This window comes from Halichoeres trimaculatus, unplaced genomic scaffold (assembly GCF_033239565.1).
Source record: "Halichoeres trimaculatus isolate MK-OKI-2021-1 unplaced genomic scaffold, fHalTri1.1 fHalTri1_scaffold_23, whole genome shotgun sequence".
NCBI classification, from domain to species: domain Eukaryota; kingdom Metazoa; phylum Chordata; class Actinopteri; order Labriformes; family Labridae; genus Halichoeres; species Halichoeres trimaculatus.
In genome coordinates this window covers 3,090,341-3,100,607 of record NW_027437201.1, presented here as the reverse complement: position 1 = coordinate 3,100,607, position 10,267 = coordinate 3,090,341, and positions in this window count along the sequence as shown.

Here is a 10,267-nt window from a genome sequence, read left to right as displayed (position 1 = left end):
AGTTTCAAGCAAATCAAAAAAAAAAAAAAATTCTTGTTACATTGGCAGCATTTCTACTTTACAATTCAGACCTGAATTTTGTCTTTGTCCTTTTTGTCTTTTAATTTTTTTTATGTGGCTCATATCAAGTGTAAAAAGAAAATTTTTACTTAAAATAAGACAAAAACACTTGGGAAAATTACATTTTTTTGCAGTGACGACCCCAAGAAGAAACAGAAACACACACAAAAAAACAATCCAATAAGCAAAAAGCATGAGATTGAGTGAGAAGTTCAAGTAGGGATGGGCATTGATAAGATTTTATTGATATCAATGCCCTTATCAATTCTGCTTATCGATTTAATTCTTTATCGATTCCCATGTCAACTCCTTCTTTTTCAAGTAAATAAATATGTAGTTGGTCCCTAGATCTGGATATCTCCCGGCGTAAATATAAAGAAAAAAGTAAAAATTGCATGTCGTGTGATGTTGATGCACAATTTTGTAATATCTTATTGACTCAAGTAGGCCATCTACTGTCTCGAAGTGGTTATAGCATTATTCCAAGTTGTTTGGAACCTTGCCGTAGCTATAAAGCCAACCATGAGCCTAACTTTTCTTTCATTTGCCTGAAAGTATTTTGACATTTGGAGTTCTCAGTACTGTTTAAAAAGAGTAACTGTAATATGCCTCTGACATATACTGATGTATGCTAACCGCTAGCGTATCAATGCAATTTCCCGTATACATTAGCACCAAGCTAGATCTATTTTGTTTATTCTGAATGTATTGAATAGGAATCTCCTGTGGGAGAGTAATGAAGATGTCTGGGTTCAGTTCATCAGTAAAATTTCAAGCTAGAAATCCTTAAACAGGGTTTTCTTGGGAAATACTATCTAACTGCCAAGCTAAGATAGCTGCGGAAGACTAGCCACACAAGGTCCTGCAGCTCTGGCATAGTGTAAAGAATCAATAAAAGAATTGTTAAGTACAAAGGCTAACGATATCAATGGACTGAAACATTTCTTATTGATTCTCAACAGGAACCGATTTTCAATTCCCAACCCTAAGTTCAAGTAAAAAAAAGTTTTCCCAGAAGAACTGTGCGTTCATTTCAGCAATAACAGCTCATTATTGCATCATGTTGCATTAACAAACAGAAAGCCCATGTGTGGCGTCCACCTTTTCTTTTCAAAGACATTCACAAAGGTCAAAGGCAACGGGGGCCCGCCCAGAACCATCTGTGGAAACCTCTGTGTGAAGAAACACTCTTGGCAGGCCCCCCGTTTGCCTCATCCTCAAAACTAGGTGATCCCTGCTCAAGCTATTGTGCTGGTGTAAGCGACACCAGCTTCCCTCCTCGGGGTGTCTGGGTTTGATCGTGACTTTAGCTGAACAACCTACCCAACGGGACACTCAGGGGCCGGTGTTTTATGGAAGTGATGAAACAGCGGCGGGGCTGTGAACCTTTTGACTCATATTCCAGCTCACGTTGTCGCTGACTTTAAGCAGGTCCAAGGTTTGGAGATAAGCGTTCCTCTGAGAAGTGCTGTAAGCTGCTTTTTGTTGACGTAAGCTTCGTCTCTTGGACTCGGCTGTGTGGGGATATTTGAGATTTTCTACTGTACCTCTTTTCATCATGTTTAAGTAGAGGGATTTGTAAGATTATGTCTCCTCTGCTGACTTGTTTTAATTAGGTAATCTCCAGCGTATGCACGTACCAAACCAAAGGAAACTTAGATTCACTCTCTGCCTCGCCCACTCCCTATCAGTAAACAGGGATGACTCCGGCTTGACATTTGCAGGGGCCAATCGGTGAGATGTGTGTCTTATCAGGCTTCGACAGAACGCAGTGCAGGATTGTAGGTCTGTCTGTGTGAATGTCTGGGTCAGCGTATGTCGCTGCATGTGTGTTGGGTCTCTCTATAAGACAGAAGAGTCCTCATCCTGTGGAGAAAACCTCCTCTGGAGAGTCTGAAGTGATCTTAATGAGCCCTTGAAGTTGTTCGCTTGAAAATCACCACTTAACTCACCAGGGGGGGATCCAAATTAGACAGAGATGCTTCAATTGTTGAGCTAAATTGCCCTTTGTGCCCATGTTCATTTCCTCCCTCTGAAGCACAGCCACCTGCCCACACTCACACGCTCCAGTGGTTTTATTTGTGTAAGCATCCACCTAAGAGGAGTGTCACATGAAGACGACGAGTTTGGCAGCACAAATGGTCCCACACGTCTTCATTAAGTCAATCCAACACTTTTTACAAGCTTCAAACAGCAAGCACAAGCTGATGCTAACAGAAGTATAACTTGGCGTTTACTCTGAGCAATGCTATGCTAACAGGTTAACATTAGGAAAGTTTGGAATGTTGTATGTTTTGAATAATTTAAAGGGAAAAACTTAGCAGAAGAACCTTTACCCCTCAAAGAAGATCATCACGGTCTGTGCAACTCACCTTCTAGAGTAGAAGTCCTCAACTGCCGTGATGCTGATCTAAAGACATTCTCAGCTTCCCAGATCAATGAAGTAAAAAACAGTTTAGTTTGGTTCGTCTCGGTACGACTTGCATTTTGTGGTGTTTCCTTTGACTAAAATCAGGACAGGTCCTGTTGAGGATTTCCCAGATGTGAACACAGATATGGTCAGATGTCAAACGATACTATACAACAGAGGCAACGTCTATCAAGTTTGAACGGTTACAGAGCTTACTGGTGATTCTCAGCTGAAGGTATCAGTGCTTTATGACCAAGAGTTTTGTTCTAAAATTTGTGGCTCCAGCTTTGCACTTGTGAGACGTGATAATGGATCAGTGTTTGTTTTTTTGGCTGTTTTGTTGCTGTTAAATGCTGGTTAAAGCCGTAAATGGTATATGAGTTAATTCTGGAGGTTGGTCAGCTACTAGAGTGTAGCATGAACTCTGGACCTAATTTCAAATTTTTAACATTAATTTTCAAATAGATATTTGACATGGGTAAAACCCTTCACCTGTGAAATATAACTTAAGTCTTGTGGCCGTCTGATTACAGAACTCTTGTGGTTCCGTAATATTTTCATTACAAAACATCTCTACCACTCTCACAGCCAGCAGCTGCTAGTAGATAACACGATGGCTCCACCCACAAATCAGCCACATGATTAGTCTGAACAACAGGGTACCAGAGTGAATAGGATGGCTGCAACCAGCCAGACCAGCCACGCAGCAAAACCGCAATGGAGCAGATCCACTGTAAGATGATACACTGACTTGAATGGAAACCTATCTGATCTGGTAATGTGATGAAGCAGAGATGGACCGGAGATGCAACTGGTGTATTTCAGCCATGATCCAGATCCACGTTGTCATTCGAACCGGGTCGTAAATATGTTTTTTAATGCTGCAAAAGTCTGCTTTTTTGGCTTCTATGTGGCTTCAGGTCTTTCTGCAGCCAGCTTTAAGCAGACTCTTGATGAACTGCAGCTTATAGCATTTCCACACAGGCTCCATTTTTTTAAACCAGATGTTGCCCTTTGGACAAGCCACAATACCTGAGTGAGTGTCCCCCGGTACAATCCAGTATTCTCACATGTGATTGGTTGCATGGCTGCCATGTGGTCATTCAAAAAGCCAAAAAAGTGCAGAGCTGAGGAACATCACTGAGAGAAAACCTGACCTGACTGGCAGATAGCCACCTTATAGCTGTTAGCAAAGAGGCTAATGGCTGCCTCTTTGCCTCTCACTAACTAAACAGAAGCTAGGTCGACTTTAGCCTCTTTGCTAACATGGCTCTTAGCAACAGATGGGTAACATCATAGAGACTACATCTGTGTATTTTTCAGTCTACAGTATTTAGCTTATTTGAAGGTTCTACTTTAAAGGTAGGGTCTACAGGACTTTTCGTTAGATTTCGTTGCTAGTAAACAACATTCACGAACCCACAGCCTCCTACTGTGACCACATGAGCACACTAGTCTGGCAACCACCTGTAGCATCACGTTTTTATGTAGGAGAGATTTGAGAGTCGTGCACCTAGCTTGGCATATTAGCACAAGGTAATCACATGTATTTGACACATTCCTGGTTAGCAGAAAGCTCTTTACCTGTGCTGCTCTCTGAGTTCCTAAAAGCAAGTGAAAGTTGAGCCAAGCTTCACCCTTGCTTAGAAAAAAGCCTTATCTATTTGACGTTTAGTTTCACTTTGATTGTTTTTCTCTGGGCTACTTCCACTATCGTAGCAGCTCTAATTAGCTTCCACTCACTATCGTCAACACCCAAAGTGCACTGAAAGCTCTGTGACTGACTGATGTAACCACACTTATCCCCGTCCAGAAATGTCCCGATACAACCAAAACATCAACACCCTGGCATAGGAGGGGGCTGAGACAGACACAGACACTGACACACATGTATAGAGGCCTATTGGAGACAATTGAGCAGGATTATTCCTGTAAAAAATGATGTTTTTCATTTTTTCAGGAAAATTCTGCAGATCCTACCTTTAAACGAGAAATGCCCATTATCAATCAAAAAGCGCAGTCAGCACCAAAGTAATCTATAAAATGTAATGACATGTACTGAGGATTTGCAAAGATGCCCTGTGACTGTGAGTTTATAGCTGGTAGTTGCATGTTAATGGGTCTTACCTTTTATGTAACAAGTCAACAGTCCTGTGGTTTCAGTGAGGGAGGGCTCTGTTGACATGGAAACGTGATGTACTCATAAAGTCTGTGAAAACAATAAAAGGTGTGATTACAAAGGTGAACAGGTGGTGATTGAGCTGTGGGAGACCTGAAAAGTCTTTCTTATATTGTGTGAAGGACAATAGTCCAATCAGTTTCTGCTGCAAATCCACAGTTTGCTCAGTTGAGTGGTTTTGGTCAGAAAGGCCTGAGGGGGAAATTGGGTTTCGTGAGATGTTCTCCTGGTGCAGGTCTACTTTTAACTGTCATTAAGTTGTTCTGCAAATGTTTAGGAGTTGATTTGATATGATTTGCCAGATAATTACATAACATGCAAATGCCTGACTCTAATCCACTAGGAGAGTAAAATGAGGTGAATGGTGTTGACACAATACTTTATTAGACACATACACAAGTGAGAGTATAACAAACACTCACCAGCCGCTTTAAGAGGAACACCCAGCTATCACTGGTCCAGAACTGCCTTTGTTCTTCATGGCATGATTTCAACAGGGTTCTCAAAACCATCCACAGAAGTTTTGGTCTATATTTACATGATAGCATTACATAGTTAGTGGAGATTTGTCAGCTTAACATCCATGATGAAAATCTCTTCCACCACATCCCAAAGACATGGTCAGCAACAATCATTGAGTAAGGTGTTGTGATGGACTCCCTCGCCACCTTCTGGTCCGGAGTCTCACGCACACTGTCGTAAAGATGTGACTTTTAACCAGGCGTGTGCTTGTTTTGGAACAAGTTTTCTTTGTTCAGGTCAACTGTTTACAGGATACAACACAACAAGGTAAGGTATTTATCAGTACAGTTACATAGCGCTATGGTTCGAAGCATAACATCACCCAGATGTTGTGAGTTTGTAACGCACATCAGTAGCCATCATGTAGCGCTACTAGCAGCCTGATGCTATAACGTATCCCTAGGCTAACGTGACAAAAAGCAAACTGTCAGTTCATACAGTAGTTTAGTAGCCGTCCATACGTAGCCTTGACAGCCGATGCTCTAAGACATGTCTGTAATGTGTAACGTTAGTGAATCCTGGTCATGTCCTGCCAGTCATCTACCAATCAGAGCTAATGTAACCTCACTCTTCATTTTATTGATAGACTCAAGTTTGAACAGACCACTGCAGAATAACTGCTGACTGTGGGTTGGAATGAACATTAGTACAAACAGCTTAGCCCCTGTGTTAGCCTTTAGCTTGTGTTCTATCTCTCTGCTGTTTATCTTTCTTCTTCTCTTCTGTCCTTTTTCTGTCTGACGGTTAGGCTCCAGTGTCCACCATCACTACAAAATTAATCACAGAAATGGTTTTCAGCAGAGAAGAACACAGATCTCTCTTCTCACTACTGAAGTTCATCAGCCGGCGTGGTGTTGTCATAGAGACTTAGATGTGTGGTATATCAATCTGGTCTTTCTTGACTCTTTCAAAATAACCAACATTGGTGCTGATAATCTCATCATAAAGTGTAGATTGCGATTCGGCATATATCTAAAAGAGAAACCTTGTTAGGATCACTTTCAAACTCCTCACAGCCCCTTTAAATTAGAAGTAACTAATTAAATCAATCAATCTATAAATAGATAAATAACTGAAACCTCCCAACCCAATTTTCCCATCATCTTGGTATGACATAAGTATGTAAGATTTATATATATACATATATCCACAAATGATATACAAACAGTTGTCACATAATCAACTACCTATTAGCTCCACTTATACATATACCTATATAAGCACATGAACATATAAGTATACAGTATGTTGTGTGTTTGTTGTGTGTAGATATTTAATCAAGTACTGTTGCTTTAAGCTAGACCCATTGAAGCACTTAGTCATAAGCAGCTACAGCAAGGCTCATATGTTGTGCATCAGCTGTGTCCAACAATGAATATTTTGCATTTTAGTGAAATGTAACTAAGCTGTGGAGAGTTCCAGCTGGACGATATATCTGTAAATATGAAGCCAATCTCTCGATGACAGTGAATGTGGTTGTCTGTTTTTGTAGCAGCTGTAATTCAAGCAAACAACTGTGGTTTTGAAGTCATGAAAAAAAATGTTTATGACACATTCTGAGCCTACTGCAGCAGAAATTCAGACTCATCAGACCAAGCAGCAATTTCCCAGTCCTCTGTTGTCCAGTGTTGGTGAGCCTCTGTGAATTGTAGCCTCAGTTTCCTGTTCTTAGTTGACAGAGGTGGCACCCAGGGTGGTCCTCTGCTGGTGCAGCCCATCTGCTTCAAGGTCCCTTAAATCAACTTTATTCCCCATTCCAACGCTCTGTTTGATCATCAGCAGCTCATTGTCACCATTTCTCTGGACCCAAAATGCATGGAGTTGCTGCCACGTGATTGGCTGATGAGATATTTGCCATTGCTTTAATGTCACAAAACTCTAACGGAGAGTTTTTAGTGAAAGATAAACCCCAAATATAAGGTTTTGTTTCAAAATAAACACTTAAAACCATAAAATTCATTTGTTTTCAGTCTGTCTAGAAAGTGTTGCAGAGTTTCTCATGAGCTAGCTGTGTGAGTAAAGAGAAGCAAAAAGGCTGATAAAGGTTACATAAGTGAAGGCCTGTAGAAATGCTTTGGGGTTGTTTTAATGAGTGGATTACCAATTAGTTACTTCATTTACAGTCTCAGAGGAACTCTGTGACGTAGTAACTCCAACATGAATATCACAAAAGAGGATGTAGGACAGAGATTACTGCAAAATTATGCACCCTTCAGTGAATAACGTTGCTACTGCGTGGGTGCACAACCCCTTGTCCATGCATTCCTTGGGAGAACATGACAGCAACCCCCCTCCACCCTCCCCCACCCTCCTCCGCTCTTCCCCATCTGATCTGGGGACTGTCCAGTGTGTCAGTGACTCAATTCTATCGTCCTTGTTCCCTCATGGCCCTGACTGAGCCCGGGCTAACACGTAGGGACAGGTTGAGTCATGTGGCCGGGGACGCTCCGCTGGCGTGTTGCCTGTCTCTTCACCTCACTGCAGTCTCGTGGATGCAGCTTGACAAGGGGCTATGGAGGCGCTGCGATTGCCCCTTCCTCAGCATGACACCAGATGCCAGAGTTCAAGAGCACTTCAGTGGTTACCGTTGCTCAAGCTTTGATTTTACCCGCTGGTATTCAGATGCAGTTGTGGCTGGCTGTGTCTACTGGGCGTGAATGTTTTCATCTCATTTCTCATAGTGAAACTTTGCACATTACAGTGTGATCAAAACCTGCAAAGTGTTCTCTTGATGAAGTGATCCTCATCAGTGAGTACATCCCAAATTCTCAACTTAGAAAATGAAAAATGTAAAACTGAAAACACTAGATAATTTTTTGAAATGCCAATCCAGAATTTCTACTTATGCAAATCCATGTGTGAGGACTCTGTGCAACTTCAGCCTTTTTTTCCCCTCTTTTTAGGAATCTGGAAATGTGCGTTTGTCTATATACATTCATAGAAGCTGGATAAGCTACTGGGGCCAATATTGGCCCTGATCACTCATCACTTAAACCCTCATCACTTTTTGCTGTGCTGAACTTAGGCAGTGAGCAGAGAAAAAACAATGGACATTCACAGGACGTTGATCTCTGCATTAACAGTTTATCACTGACTACCAAACTATTATTTACATGTCTGTGATGATAAATCCATCAGTATATACCTTTTTAATCAAAATGACATATTTGATGCTAAACTTTAACTCTTGTTTTCCATTAATATCTAAATTTACTGTTTTACCAAAAAACAAACAAAACAAACAAACAAACAAAAAAGAGAATGGTGAAGCGCATTTTTAATTTTTCAAATGCCAATTTACTGTTTTTTACTTACAACCCAGAAAAGAACAAATAAAATGCGGTTGTAACTATATATTTTGTGAAGTTACGATAAAATGAGATGCCTTACAGTTAAAAATGGTACGTTGTGATAAAATATGATGTGCTACCATAGAATGTGATGTGTCAGTGAAATGCAGTGTTGTACTATATGGTATGATACATCACAATACAATACCATATAAACAGTAGGATACACTTCTATAATAAAAAATGGTCTTAACATCAGGACCGTATTATATAGCCCCATTTCCACAGGATCCAGCAGTCCGGTATGGATCAATACGGTTTGTTACGGGTGGAGTTGGTTTCCACAGCCAACCGTGCCCGGCGTGTAAGCCAGATGCTGATAGCAGTGTCAGCTACGCATTAGTGTAATGCCACAGCAGTGTGGCACAATGTATCTTGCTAATAAATTCGCCAGTAAAATGACGGTAATTCAGAGGAAGGTCTGTACCTCTACGGTTTTCCATGGAACCCTGTTTGGTGGTGCCATTTTCCTGAAGAAACTTCTACTTAGGAAGTTGACTGGAGATTTTAACATGTCAGTGTTAAATATCCTTTATAACCACTTTCACATGGGAAGTGACGATTCTTTTGACCAATCAATGGACTGCAGTGTTTCCAGCTCCACCCTCTGGGGTTGGCTCAGTAAAACCGCATTTCCACCAAGCAGACTGGTTTAGTTCGTCTTGGTACGGTGCACATTTTGTGGCGTTTCCACTGACTTATCCCGGGACAGATCCCCAAATAACCGAGATGAGCCGTCCCACTTTTTGGGACCCTTTCGTATGGGTGCCAGACTGAACCAATCCGCTCTCGGAAGGTGAAGCACCAAGACCGTCGACTGGTCAAAAGAATCGTCGCTTACCCCGCGACAGCGGCAGCATTTCTCCTGGCGGCACACAGTCTTCTCTGAAACAAAGCTTGATTTCACTTTGTATCAAAGAGCTACATGCCAATCACAGAGAGGACAAAATGCTGCATGTCTTCCATCTATGCTCTTTGTTTACTGTGTCGCATTTTTCTACTTTGTTGGATTTATTAGTGGGGTAAACTGTGTCGCGCTGCTACGGCGTCACGCTATCTGTCGTACACGCCGCCTACCACAAGAGGGCAAAGTTTGCTGTGGAAACACAAACAGGATCAAGCTTAACCGTACCAAACCGTACTGAACCGTACTGAACTGAACCGGACTGCTTGGTGGAAACCTGGCTTATGTCTGGCACCCCAACAGAGGGGAACCAAAAGTGGGACGGTAGGAGTCGATAATTTGGTGACCTGTCCTGGTTTAAGTCAAAGGAAACGCCTCACAATGTGTGCTGGATCGAGACGAACTGAAGTAAACCACTTGGTGGAAACCAAAGGGCCTAAAGTCAATATGATACAGTACACTTCATTATTGGGAGAGAGGAGTTCTCTTGGGCTAAAACGCTGCTCACATTTACCTTGAAATTAGTGCATAAAATAAACAAAAACATCATCAACAAAAGGTCATCAACATATCTTAACAATAACCACCACAGACCTAAATTTGAAGTCATGTTACACAAACACGGGGACATGGAGGTTTGAGGTTTGCAACCAAACCAGATTTAAGATACTGCTGTTTCTCCTGCCCTCAAGAACTTTAAAATATAAACAATACAATGTGTTTCTAGCTGTGTATGGCCAGCTTCTGTAGATTATTATCAGAAAGTCAGAGAACTGACTTGTGTCTCCATTTCTAATGAATACTAAAGTCTGGAATGATCTGTCATTTTAGTTGATATTTAC